Genomic DNA, 15,502 nt, shown 5'->3' on the forward strand with positions numbered 1-15,502 from the left:
CAAATTATGGAATTAGCTTATTTTGATTCAAGCATGAGTAATTGGAGGAGAAAGATTGTGCTTCTGCAGGTAAAGAGCGGTTCTTGTAAGTTGTTACTTTATGGACAAATTTTTTGGGGTGCTCAAAATACTGGAAAAATTGTTCTTAGGTGGGGTTAGTGTCTTATATATGTATGATGAATTTGGTTGAGTTAAAAGATGAGAATCTATCAAGAATATTTTTGGGGTGCTCAAAATAGTGGGAAAATTGTTCTTAGATTGGGTTGATGGACCCCTGATGAGTTTGAGGATTGCGTTTGTGATCAAGATAAAGTTGTCACACGAGTGGTGAGGTGGTGCTCACGTGTAGAGCCTATCCTTCGTGTAAAAAAACAAAAGTATTGTTTTCGGACTATCTAATAATTTTCCTAAGGAAGTTTGAAAGGCTTGAAGGTAAGGTTGCCCTCTCTCTTGAGCCTCTTTTTTTTTAATACTTTTTCTGAGCAGTGTCTTTAGAATGTAATTTGCCCATTTTCTCTCACAAATTTTTTATATTTTTATCTTTTTAACTTTTTCTTAAATATATTTTATTTAATAATTGAGATTGGAAGTTGTTTTTTAAACTTTCAATTTCAGCCATTATCTACAATTGCATCAGGTACAATTCTCAATAAACGTGTTTGACTGTTTCCTCATCTAATTTTCTTGCAAGGTGTGCCAATGAAGAAGCTTTTTGTTCTGGGCCCATTGCGGAGGATATGGACGTATAAAAAAGATTCATGAAATCATTTTGAGAGTGGGTTGTGGGCCATATAAAAGAGCCAATTTTTGGCATGTTTTCTTTCCTTTATAGATCCACGGTATTTGATTATGCAATAATTTTTTTTTTTTTTAGGGTTAAACTACACTATTAATCTCTGAAATTTATTTTATATACGCAATTAGTTTCTTATATTTGAAACGAGCATAGTTAGTTGCACAAGTTTTAAAATTGAGTTGTATTAGTTCTTTTATTAATTGTTATTAGTAGTGTTACTTACGTGACTAATGAAACAATAACTTGACATTATTTTTAATGATATAGCATGTTTTTAATTAAATTTTTTTTTAAATAGTTTCCACATTAGAAACAATATTCACAACTTGGTACCAACCAAATTAAAAAAGTATTTTCTACCTATTGTATAAACCCACCCACCCACAAAAGAGAGAGAGAAGAGGAGAGGGTGAAGAAAAACCCAAGCCCTAGCCGCCGCCCCTTGCTCATGATTAGACTATTTTGTTTGAACTAGACAATAGTAGCCATTTTTGAATAGCTGTATTAAGATTACAGCATCTCACATCAACAAAAATGACAAACACAAGCATCAAATTGTCTAGGCATGAGCTTGCTATGGCATCAAATTGTCTTTGGTATCTCAACTATTTAGCATCAACCACAAGCAAATAACCTAGGTGACCTTTGAGCATACATGGACCAATAAGCCCAACTGCAAACAGAGCCAAAACCTTGAAGTAGTGCCATATCATATAAGGCATTAGATTGTGATACTAGTTCTAACACATGAGATAGTACATTGAAAAAAAAAAAACATTAATCCATGAATAAAAAAACTTCGATGTACACCTTCACATCACAATGTTTAGGCAGTGTGCGAGAGAAGCAGGGACGCGAGTGGCTATCGTGGGCAGTGGTTAGGGCTTGGGTTGTGACCCGTAGGCAACTAAGGCTTGGGTCTCCACTGGTGGTGGGTCTGTGCTTGGATTTCTATACTCTCTCCCGCCCCCCCCCCCCCTTTTCTCGTGGGTGGGTTTGTGAAATTTTTTTTTTTTTTTGAAGCGGTGGCTTTGTGAATCAGTTGCAAATACTGGTTTTTAATTTGGTATTGGTTTGTGAATTTCTTACATGTAAATTTTTAATAAAAAAAAAAACCACATCATTAAAAAAATGTCAAGTCATTATTCTGTTAGTCATGTAAGTAACACCGCTAATGGCAATTAGTAAAAGAACTAATACAACTCAGTTTTAAAACTTGAAGGACTAATTGTGATCACTTGAAACTTGAGAGACTAATTGCGCACACATAGTAAACTTGAAGGACCAACATTATAGTTTTGCCAATATCTTTAATAATGCATTTCATTCTACAGCTATATCATTTGTTTGATTAATAAAATATATATTGCTATCGTATATACTTTTACAAATTAAGCTTCAAACTTCTATCAATTTTATTTCAATACTATACTATACTCTTATGTTATGAGAGATGATAAGAAACTTGCTCATAATCTGAATAGTTATTCTCATAATGTCACAGATTATATATGTTGTGTGGATGAAAGATATTTCACCATTGTTTTATTATGTTTTTCAAGTTGATATAGTCAATCTTCATTAATAAATTTTTCAGGTTTTCTTCTTAAAATAGAATTATTTTAATACAATTAAAAATTATATAGTCTATAAATATAAGTTGCCTCGTTTTTACCCGAATGACTAAATTTTCGACAATTTATTATAAATTAAATTTAAAAATTGGCACTTTACATGTAACAATTTTACAAGTACCTCACTGTGGCTGTGTGGCTGTGTTACTGGCAACTCAGTTGATAGACTTCATGACCATTTGATTAATTGCTAAACAACTCTCATATGTGTTTCACGTTTGGTTTCGTCAATAATGTGAAGCGAAAGGATAATGTATTCCTTTTTCCAGTAAAGAGAAAGGAGGAGACAGGCTTTTGTTTTTATTTTTGGATTCTTATGGAATATATTCTAAGATAAGACTTGCTTTTTTTTTTTTTTTTTGATAGGAAGACTAGCTTTTTTTAAGTCAAGGAAAAGAAGATTTTAAAGTGCCTTCCCAGAAAGGTGTGGTTAGTAGTGTAAAGGAGGATGTGACAAATGAAAAGTGAAAAGATTTTACCAAACCACAGCAGACGGTTGAAGCAAGAGAATTAACATGACTTAGCCGAATGATCTCCTTTCATAGCAGAAAGTTTAATTAGCAATTACATCTTTATTATAATAAACAATATTTTACCATTTTTAAGCTTTTATTATTAAAAATTAAAACTAAAACAATAACAAAATTTTACAATAACCAACGTAATGTCTATAAAGGAATTAGTTAGGCTTAGTATCTTAGTCCTAAAACAATAGTAATCCATGATATTACAAATTTACAAAAACCATGATGGTTCGTAATATTTTACAAAATCATGATCTATGGAGTACGGACTCTACTCTATTTATGGTTAGCCTATTGTATTCTATCACTTAACGTTACAATATAGGATCTTAATTTGAAGAAAAAAAAATACAATATAATATAGGCTTGTATTACATCTAACAAAGAGAACTAGAGGCTCTTGTTCAGAATAGTTGTGTTCTTTTTTCTATCTTTCAACAGTTCAGTCAGAAACGAAAATAATTATGCATGTAAAATAATAATAATAATAATAATAATAATAATAATAATAACTAAGAGACGCAAATGAAATGACCTTTGGTATGACTTGAATTTTTAGTTCCACTAAAGCATTCACAATGGCAATGTAAGTGGGACACTGGTGAACTAACATTGTCACGATCCTAGGGAACAAGAAAGTGATCACATTTTTTTATCTCGAAGATAATGAAAAAAGAAGGATTGGGTCTCAAGCAGATATAATTGTGGCTTAATTATTAGCAGTTCTTGTATCTCCCTATGAAAAGTCTTTATATATCCTTGGCCACACAAGAAAGTTACATAATCAACTTCTCTTGTTATCAAAAAAATAAAAAAACATAATCAACTTCTCTAGCATCATATACTACACAAATTATTCTATTCTGCATAAAAAAATTATTGTTGGTTCTTGATCATGTATAAATCGTCAGTCGAGTTGGTTCGTCCAGATGGTACTGAACCCTCATCACTACTCCTGCAAATGTGGAATAAAGACTCTCCTTAAGTGGTCACCGGTGTGGTGCCTACCACAACGTCTCCAATGTCAAAGTCAATATATAGAAATCTTTTGAGAGAAATAAGAAAGTTCTAAATATCAGAGATATCTGTGTAAAAGTATTTTTTGGGTGAAAATTATGTACCTTCTGTGCTTCTAATGAGTGGGTATATATAGCTTTGTGGTTTCTAGCAGTTAGGGCCTTGATTGTGGTTTTAAAGCTTTTCTTGTAACGCCTTAGGGCTTATTAATGCAAGTCTTGATGAAGCTCCAACAGTCTGACAGCTAACTGGTAACTGTTCGAAGTATTGACTCCTCTTATTAATGACTTTTCTGCCCTCGTCCATACTGTGTCGAGATAGACGAAGGTATTTCACAAGGTCATTTAAGGAAAGAACCCTCGTCAGTCCCATCACTATCTATTGGCATAGGAAGGCTCCGCGAAAGAGCCATGAGAAAATTGCCCTGATAAAATAGAATTTAGCTTCAGTTGGGGTACAACTCTTTGAATCTTTGTGTTTGAAGGGTAAGGCTTCTGTACAGCGGAAATTTCTACTGAACACATACAGATTCGGACACGTATCCACCATCCAACATGTCTAGTGGAAACTTCCACTGGACACAAGCCACACCCGTGTTTGAAATAGACTTGTGTGTGTGGATTGGACTGTGAAGCTTTTAGAACCAATAGTAGCCGACGATCCATGACGCGTTTCCTTGTTTATGAAGTTTATTGAAGGGGTGGGCCAAATGAAAGAGATTTCAAATTTTCAATCAATTTACTAATGTTGCGTAAGGTAACTACTCCGGAGAATGTGCACATATGGGAAAAAATCAAAGTGAAAGATGCCTTGTTTATGAAGTTTATTGAAGGGGTGGGCCAAATAAAAGAGATTTCAAATTTTCAATCAATTTACTAATGTTGCGTAAGGTAACTACTCCGGAGAATGTGCACATATGGGAAAAAATCAAAGTGAAAGATACCATGCAAATCTTCTAAAAAAAAAAAAAAAAGAAGAAGAAGAAGAAGAAAGATGCCATGCAAATCACGGATTGATGGTTCTATCTGACAACATAAGAAGATTTTTGACCATTACAACAAAGGTTCTGGATAATGTATATCAGTATATATATGCTTTTTTTTTTTTTTAGAATTAATGTATATATGCATTAGCTATCCATTTTCAAAAATTGTTTATAAAAATTTGAAAAAGTTATTAAAAAAATTAAGAGCACGGTTAATATATGTTTTAAGGTATATATTAATAGTCAATTTTAGAAAAAAAAAATATGAAAAATTAAAAAAAATTGTCAAAAAAGTTAATTGCCTTTTCATTTTTCCATAAAAGATTTTCTAAAATGATTTATTAATGTAGGACAAAAGAGAGAAATTATTATTTACACTAAGAAGACTGCTGATGTAGTTTTCTCTAACCAATGAGATGATGTCATTTATGCAAATGTATGTGTAAGCTTCCTAATCAGTATAAGGAATAAAAAATAAAAATTACTAAATGATGTCACATTTGCATAAATAACAATATTTTAATGGTTGTGAGATTAGGGAGGATCACGTCTATAGTCTTCTTGATGGACCTCATAATTTCTCGTCATAAGGGCACACGTTAGTAAATCTCAAAAAGTAATTACTTTTTTCATTTTTCCATAAAAATTTATCTTAAATAGTAGTAAAACCCTTACAACAACATTAACTTGTATTTGAAGTATTGCGTAGAAGTCAAGGTTAGATTTTTTTTGGTTGAGAGAGAGTTTCAACTTATGGTGTCCACTTCTGATGATAGCTCTTTATCATCAGATTTCAAGTCTTCATTCTTCAAGAAAAAAACTCCCGACTAAAAAACCTTCAATCAAGCTACTTGGACGGAAGCAAATGATCACCTATTATATATGGTAGCACATGTCGCAAAGTCTTCCTCAATTATTATTATCTTTCTTAAATTAAATTCAAGCTCATGTGAACATAGGAAGAAGAAGAAAAAAATATATATATATGGTAGCACATGTCGCAAAGTCTTCCTCAATTATTATTATCTTTCTTAAATTAAATTCAAGCTCATGTGAACATAGGAAGAAGAAGAAAAAAAAAAATATGGTAGCACATTTCGCAAAGTCTTCCTCAATTATTATTATCTTTCTTAAATTAAATTCAAGCTCATGTGAACATAGGAAGAAGAAGAAGAAAAAAAAAAAAAAGATGCAGTTAATCAGGATAATTTGGAATAAAAAATCATGGTCATTTGCTTTTTTTTTTTCTTTGTTTCTTTTTTCATAACTTTTGACAATCAAAATCATATTCTTCCTACCATTTCCTCAATTATTATTATCTTTCTTAAATTAAATTCAAGCTCATGTGAACATAGGAAGAAAAAAATAAATAAAGATGTAATCAGGTTAATTTGGAATATAAAATGATGGTCATTTGCTTTTTTTTTTTTTTTTTTTCTTTGTTTCTCATTAATTTTTTGACAATCAAAATCCTATTCTTCCCGTTTCCTCAATTATTATTATCTTTCTTAAATTTAATTCTTCTTTTTTCTTTGTTTCTTTTTTCATAACTTTTGACAATCAAAATCCTATTCTTCCTACCGTTTCCTCAATTATTATTATCTTTCTTAAATTTAATTCAAGCTCATGTGAACATAGGAAAAAAAGAAAGATGCAATCAGGTTAATTTGGAATAAGATTCTTAAAAAAAAGAAGTTAATTTGGAATAAATTAAAATGATAACGGTCCTTTGCCCCCTTTTTTTTTTCTTTTCATTTTTCATAACTTTTGACAATCAAAATCCTATTCTTCCTATTGTTTCCCAAACCCAAGTTATATGATTATTATTAATTTATTAGATTGATACGAATATTTTGGTTGATCCATGGCATTTGTTTTTGCATTCACCAGGGGGGGGGGGGGGGGGGGGGGGGAACACAAGCTTAGATATCTACCAAATTGCCAAATTGACTTGAAGTTGACTCTTATAAGCAAACATAGTCACTTGCGTGATTCCATGGGATTCATTTCATTAGTCATCTATATGATTTGTTTGATTATTATAAATGTAATGTTGCTATGCCAAAACGTTTCTTTCATAATCCTGTGTAAGTCTCCCACAGAGGCTATGTTGCATTATCAAAAGATTAGACAACTTTTCATTTTTTTTCCCCCTTTTATTTCCTGTCAAAAGTGATTTCCATGTGTTGTGCTCACTAGCAATTGTCTTTGAATCTTGATTGATTGAGAAACCATTCTTGTACGTTCCATTATTTTTGCTTGCCAGTGTTAAAAGCAGGGAGAACGTAATCCATCAGCCACGGAGATGAGACTTGTTTTTTTTTTTTTTAAGGATTTACTACAAATTAAGTTGCAGTAATTTCAGCAAAGATGCACACATGTTAATGTTTTAAATAGACACCTGTTCAAATTTATATTTAAATGTGTTAGAATTATGGTTAAGTGATTAAATTTACCATTTCTTAACAACTTAAGCTTTTTGGACAATCGGTAATTTAACATGGTATCAGAGCAGAAAATCCTGAGTTTAATTTCTGTCTTCACTTTACCTCTTATTTAAAATGTTAAATTCCCACTTATTGGACCCCCACTTACTAAGGGGAAGTTTAGCCCCACAAATGAAAGGGGAGTATTAGAATTATATTTATGGTTAAGTGATTAAACTTACCATTTTCTAACAGCTTAAGCTTTTGGGACAGTTAGTAGTTTAACAAAATGAAAACTTCCTTGTTAAGATTGAATTTTTTACCAAATGGCCACTTGATATATGTACATTTTACAGTAGTTATTGCAATTTAGTTTGCAACATATTCTTCTTCTTCTTTTTTCTCTATTTTTTGGGACAAATTGGAAATTTGCTTCTTCTTTTTTTAATAATTCAATAATTATAATAAGAGAATTTGAGTGTTGGACGTCTTTGGAAATACAAGGAGTATTAGCTGGGCTACAAATTCTTAATAGGAGACTTACTTTCTTTCTTTCTTTTTTTTCTTTTTTTGATAAGAGGAGACTTACTTTCAAAGTCAGTGAAAAAGCAGCCTTTAATTGAGATGTAGACCCACTTTAAAGGGCATGGAAAGAAAGATTTAGGTTTGACACTTTGATTATTAGAGTGAAAAGGTGAGAGGAAATAAAGAGTGAATTGATATTTCCTTTGTTCATCAATAAAAGAATTGATATTTCCTTTTTGACCGGAAGAAGGGTAAGAAAAGGACTAAAATAACCCTCTTATTTAGACCCACGACCCACAAAATATTATCAGTGTATAAAAGTGGGAAAAGGATCCGGCTTCTGTCCAGTGGCCAGTGCCACTGGACACGTTGGATTCACAACACGTGTCGCCAATCCAACGTGTCCAATGGCTACTGGCCACTGGACAGAAGCTGAACCCATGGGAAAAATAGAATAGAAGCAATATGAGACAAATAAATCATATTTATCGATCAGAAAAGGATCTCCTCCCATTTCCTCATACTTTTAGCCAAATATAAGATACATGGCATTTAAAAAAAAAAAATTGTCACTAAAAATCCATATAAATCAAACAAGATGCAAACCGCTTGCACCTGGACAGAAAGACCCTATGAAATTCTACTGTTCATAAGTGCAGAATTAAGGATAAAGTAAACCAAGAGTAAGCTAACTCAAGGATAAAAACTACTTAAAGATGTGCAGAAAAGTAAATTTGAGGCTAAGTTAAACTAAATAAGACTTAATTGTGGAAAATTAAAAACATTGGAAGGAAACTTACTTTAATTAATTCAACAATCCAACTACCATCAAGACTACAACACTAGACGGAAAATACAATGACAAGAAAGCAGAATTTAGCCATTTTAAGAATAATCAAACAAATAATAGTAAATAAATAAGACAGGGAAATAGCAGGCAAAAGGTTTAAACAAATTCAAAAAAAAGTTTCTATTTGGCTTATTGGGCCACTCAATTCAGCAAGTTTGGATTTTGTTGCAAAAATTATACAGAAATAGAATGTTTGCTGCTTATTTTAGCTGTACATATGAGCACAAACTCATAGTTATATAGCACTGCGATAAGGGATTTGGATCCAGTGCACCAGGTGCAATTACACTACATCCACTCACATTAATTTTTACCACTTTCATTTTTTAACTTTAACTTTTTCAACTTTTTTTAACTTATTTTTATTTAATAGTTGAGATTAAAAGTTTATTTTTTTTAACTTTCAATTGTGTATTACTATTGCATCAAGTGTAATACTACAGGTGCGGGTATTCTCCCTGATTTGAATCCCTGCTATTAGCTCTATTTGCAGCTGACAATAGGTTCATTGTGCAGCATAGGTTGTTGCATTGGCATATTCTGTCAATTATGGCTAACATTAGTCAAAAGCTAGTTGGAAGCAAGTTACAGTGCGGGTATCTCTACTTTCACGGTGGTCACATCAATATTAGTGTCCCCCAAGTAATTGGTCTACATCTTTAAATCAAGATGTTGATATGATAGGACCAATTTGAATGATCTCTTAACTTCACACATCTACTGAATTAAGTATTTCAAGAATCAAGTAATTGAAGTCTGAAGTCTGGAGAAAATTCTAGTTGACATGCTGTGAAATTGTGCATTTGTATAGGGTTTAGCTTAGTTTAATGCAACGACGCATTGGATACATTAGGACGTGGATACCAATGCACTAAACACATTGAGATACGAACACACTATCCAAATTAGATATTATCCGTATCTTAATGTGTCAAGTGCATAGATGCACCGAACATAAACCATGTCTATTTGCATATACAAACATTTCACTGAAATGAGCAAAGTAACATGTTTGATGCTTTTGTAATTGTTCTATCTATGGTACTTGGCCATCGAGCAACCACTCATGTAGATGAAAGAGAGAGATAAGAACAATGCACTATGTACAGGTTGCACCGACACGCCATTTTTGGTGCCGTACCAGTGTCCGACACGTGTCGAACATGGATACCGACACAACTTGCCGGACTCCTGTGTCCGAGCAGTGTCTTTTTTTTTTTCTTCTCCAACACGGCTCCGACACAATAAACACACCAACAGTGGAAAACAAAAAACAAAACAAAAAATCACAAATTTTGACAATCGCCGGTGAAAGTTGAAACTCATGGATAGTCGACAGTGCTAGATCGGGCCGATCGGTGAGTTGGTGAGCTCCATAGACAGTCGCCGTCGACGTCGACGCCATGCCCTCTGTCCCTTCTCTCTCTCTCTCTCTCTCTCTCTCTCTCTCTCTCTCTCTCTCTCTCTCTCTCTCTCTCTCTCTCTCTCTCTCTCTCTCTGTGGACAGGTCCAAGTCCAACCTCTTCTCCTTTCTCCTTTTGTTTTTTTCTTTTTTTTTTTCTTTCTTTCAGATAACACGTTTTTTATAACGCGTATATATTGTTTTAGTGACTTTTTGGGCTAAGTCACTGTTAGCCCCAAAAAGACAGTGACTTAGCCCATATTAGCCCATGATATAAAAAGATAGTGACTTAGTGTACTGTTTGTGACTTAGCCCATATTAGTGACTTAGTGTACTGTTAGTGACTTAGCAAAATTATATCACTTAAGTTATAACTCGTTTTTTTTTAATGCCTCTCTCACTACATATATATATATATATATATATATATATATTTTTTTTTTTTTTTTTTTTAATCCCAAAAGTTTAAAGCTTTTTTTCCTTTTATGTTTTTAATTTGGTGTTGAATGTAGACTATTTAAACTTTTGGTTTGTACTTTAAACATTTGATGTGTATTATTGTACTACTTTGGGTGTTAGTTTACTTATTTGTAGTTCTAACATAATTTAAATTCTAGATATAAGCGTATTTTATGTTTAAAAATATTTAAAAATATGCCTAAATATAAATTTAATTAATTATTTAATTGTCGTATCCACGCTGTGTCATGTCCTTGTTTTTCTAAAATTGTCGTATCGCCGTATCCGTGTCCGTGTCCGTGTTCGTGCATCATAGCTTGTACATAGAACACGCCTTAATTGATGGCCAATGCTCTCTAATCCGCAAGTGGTCCAAAACAAGTGCTCCTCTTCTTCTTCTTCTTCTTCTTCTTCTTCTTCTTCTTCTTCTTCTTCTTCTCTTTTTTGTCAGATTTTGTATGACATGAACCTTCTGTCTTTTCTTCCAAAGTTTAGCACTGTAGGGTGGCTAAAAGGCCACTGGTGGACTCATGAAAAGCTTTTGCAAACCCGAATGGATAATAGAAACTAGTCTAAAACTATATTATCAACATTGTGAACCTAATTCCATTAAAAAAAATTGTGAACCTGTGAGCGACCGCGACCCCGGCCCGCCAATTTTTCTAAAACTGGGCCTAACCCGTGTGAATGGGTGGGATCATGATGCTCAAAATGTATGAATTCACTGTAAAATGTACTCCCCCCTAGATCGAAGGTTTTACATGGAGTCACCACTTATTTAATTTAAATGGAAAAATTAAAAAAAAAAACCTTTAATGAAAAATGCTTATTTTGTATTAATATTTATGACAATTTACATTAATTGTGTAACAAAAAATTACAATGCTTTTTGTCCTAGATACAATCTAAGAAAAATAAATTACATTGTTTTATTTCCTAGTTACATTCTAAGAAATTTAAAATTGCATATACAAAATCATGATCTAGAACCCTTGATCTTGGTTAGGAGGCTAATTTACGATATGGGAAGGGATTAAGCACCCATCTTGCCCAATAAAACCGGTCTCCTAGGTTAAGGTGGCCAACATCATGTCATGTCGAACAAATACAAACAATGTCATACAAACATGTTAATTTGCAAGAATGTTAAGTAAATATGTGTTTTGAAAGGTAATGGCATGTTCATCCAAAAAATTAATGTAAATAAAGAATTCCTAGCCTAGACATGTTCATCTAAGCATGTGAAAAAAAGGAAAAAAAAAAATTGTCATGTTATAATTGCAAAGAGAAGAAAATAAATAACAATGAACAAAACATTTAAGCATACTACCTAGACATGTTCATCTAAGTATTCAAGAGAAAATTGTGTTTTAGCCTAGAAGTGTTCATCTAAGCATTCAAGAGAAAATTTATGTATTAGCCTAGAAGTGTTCATCTAAGCATTTAAAAGGAATATCAATGAGACATATAGGCATGTTAAACATATCATGAAAGAACCAAATAATGATTTGATAAACATTTATTCAAGCATGTATAGAAAGTTAAGAACATAATTAACTACTTACCAACATAGAACTTAAATTAAAAAGGGGGAATTGATCACTTAAAGAGCAAAGGAGAAAGTAAGGAAGTACTCAACTACAACCAAAGTAAGAAAAATTGATTGCACAAAATCTTTTCTTTTTTGCTTTCTCACTAGCTCTCTAGAGGGAATTCGGGTCCAGAAAATGGAAGAGGTCTTTTCTATTTATAGGGGAAGGGATGGCTTAGCTTTAAAGCTAAGTTATTAACTTTCTTCTGAAGCTAATGGAGGAGATAAACCTGTTTAAATGAGCTGGAACGGATTTGGTGTTGATCCCCATTTGAATTTTGAAAGGAAGTTGAAGTTGATACTGAACTTGTATTATCCTCTGCACCTATTTCGTATTTTGGCTCTACCTTTCTGTTCAAAACTCCAATTGATTCAAAATTAGTGTTTTCTGAAAGGGAATTCTATTATCTACAACTTTTCCAGAAATAGAGAAAACCAAACTTCAATGTTTTCCTGGCTAAAAATGCGATTTAATTTGCCGCTGAAAATAGTAACGTTTGTTGAGCGTTTTTCTGCTTTTTGAAAATTTTCAAAGAATGTATCTGTTTTCCTATCCAAATTGTTTTTCAAAAGCTTTCTTCTGAAGCTGAGGGAGGGAATAAGCCTATTAGATAAGCCTGATCAGATTGGGTGTTGATCCTCATTTGAAATTTTGAAAGAAAATTGAAGATAATGCTGAATTTGTGTTATCTTATGCACCTGTTTCGTATTTTGGCCATAACTTTCTTCTCAAAATTCCAATTAATTCAGGATTGGTGTTTTTTAAAATTAAATTTAATCTTCTACAACTTTTGCAGAAATAGAGAAAATCAAATTTTAACGTTTTCTAAGCCAAAAATGCGATTCAAGTTTTTGCTGAAGATAATAACGTTTTTTTGAGCATTTTTCTTCTTTTTTTATTTTTCATGGATCATATCTTTCTCTCTCCAAATTGTTTTTCAAAAGAGCGGATAAGATGCCATAAAGGAAAACATTTTTTTATTTTTTTAAAAATAAATAAATAAAATGAAATCCAATCAAAATTCACACTTAATTAATTTTAAATTAATTCTTATTGGAACCAATCAAAATTAAGTGTTTAAGATAGGACGTGATTGGGCCCATCGTATAGGTGAGCCATGATCATTGAAAATTGATTGTATAATAACTTTTAATTAGGTGGTCCGATCAAAACCCATGACATACCATTACAATCGTTAGAGCATCAAGATTTGTTTTGTATCACAAATCTAAAGATCTACCAGTTGGTTAAATGCAAGTTGTAAAATGAGGTGTCAACAGAATGCCCCTCATTGACAGAGCTTTGAAAAATGAATGTCAATGTAAAAGAAAGACACCTAATTTTGCAACTTGCATTAGTTAAAAACGTAGCATTGAGTTTTTTTTTATATTACGATAGACCATTTTTTTTTTAATCAAGTAACTTATCATCAAAAGAGTATTTATTTATTAGTTTTTACTACTTTTCGATACAGTAGGATCTGATCGATTCTTCTTTATCGAGTGTAATCGAACACCCGTTAACATATTTCATTCACTTATTAATCTCGCAGTAAAAATGATCATGTATATCTAAAATCTTTTTTTTTTAATCTAAAAAATTCTTGCAATTTGGTGAAGCCACTTAACGCAACCATGGCTTTTAAGCCCAACTTTTATTATACAGTATATATGATATGATATTATAAAATGATAAAATCGTGTTTTATATTCTTGTATTTCCAATAAAAATATTTAAATCTCCCTTTAGCGGGCCTAATGGGTTTTTAATAGGTTGTTCGTGAGATTTTAACAAACCTTTAATGGGTTGATAAAATTAAATATATAAATTATAAAGATATTATGGGTTTATTTGTATAAGCTATTAAAAAATTATGATTTGAATTAAAAATAAGCGTTTGTAAAAAAGTTACGAGAAGTTGTGGTTATAGAACAAAATTTTGAATTTTAAAAAACGTTTTTTTTTTTTTAATCTCCTATAACGTTTAACCAAACAACCTTACATATCACGAAAACACAAAATATTAAGTTGAGGTATTAAATTAAATATACTAACAGTCGAAAACATAATTGTTAGCAAGTGCCAACAAGTAAAAATTTTAAATATTTTGCGGCCCAAACAACAATTCATCATATCTTAAACACAATTATTTAAATATCTTAGTAATTGGGATCCGTTTGATTGGAGGAGTGGAAAAGTGAGAAAATAGAAAATAGAGAGGGGATAGAAAAGTGGAAGGATATATAGAGAGAGATTTAGTTTTCTACTATTTGTGTTTGGTGGGGAGGATGGAAAAGTGGAGAGATGGAAAACTTATTTTTGTGGATGAGAAGAAAAATAAGAGAATGAAAAAGTGAAGTTGGTATAAATTTACAATTATGTCTTCATTAAATAAAACAAAAAAGCAACACATTTTTTTAGCAACACATTTTTTTAGCAAAAAAATTGTGTATGTGCAAACAAAAAAGTAACACAGTTTTTAGCATAAAAATTATGTATGTACAAGTGGACAAAAAATGAAAAATAAAAAGAGCAATTGGACGAAACAAACAAACAAAAAAACGCAATTGGGTGTGGACAAAACCTATGTGGAAGTGCACATGGGTATTTTCGTTAGCCTAGATGCTTCATTTTCTCTCCCCCCTCCCATCTCCCTCTGGCCCCCACTCCTAATTTTCTCCCCATTTTGGGGAGAAAACTTTTTGGTGAGGCCCGGGTGTTTTCCCTCTCCCCCTTCTAACCAAACACCCTCAAAAAAAATTTCTCCCCTCATTTTTCTCTCTCTCTCCTCCTTAAAATCTACTCTACCAAACACAGCCTTAGGTTCACAAACTCAAAGTCTCCCTTTCTCATTTCACAAGTTTAATCTCTTTGCTAAGTAATTTTCTCATAAATTTAACGGGCCGGCCCAATAGACACCTTAAACACAGGGATGGCAATTTAAATCCGACCCGCGGATACCCGGTCTAACCCGACCCTAATGGGCCGGGTTTTACCCGGTCCGATAAAGAATAGGGTCGGGTATGGATTTTAAAAAAAAAACCCGAAGCGGGTCCGGGTCAGGTCCGGGTTTTATAAAAAAAATCCAGACCCGACCCGGAACCCGACCCGGATAAATACCCGGTATAATACATTACTAAAATACCCCTAACCCCTTATATATATATATATATATATATATATATATATATATATATATATATTTCTTTTTTTTTCTGATTTTGTATTGAAACCCTAGTCTCTACTCTCTACTCATTGTCACTGCACACACACACACTCAGCCAGCCGCCTC

Source organism: Castanea sativa, chromosome 8 (genome assembly GCF_040712315.1).
Source record: "Castanea sativa cultivar Marrone di Chiusa Pesio chromosome 8, ASM4071231v1".
Lineage (NCBI taxonomy): Eukaryota > Viridiplantae > Streptophyta > Magnoliopsida > Fagales > Fagaceae > Castanea > Castanea sativa.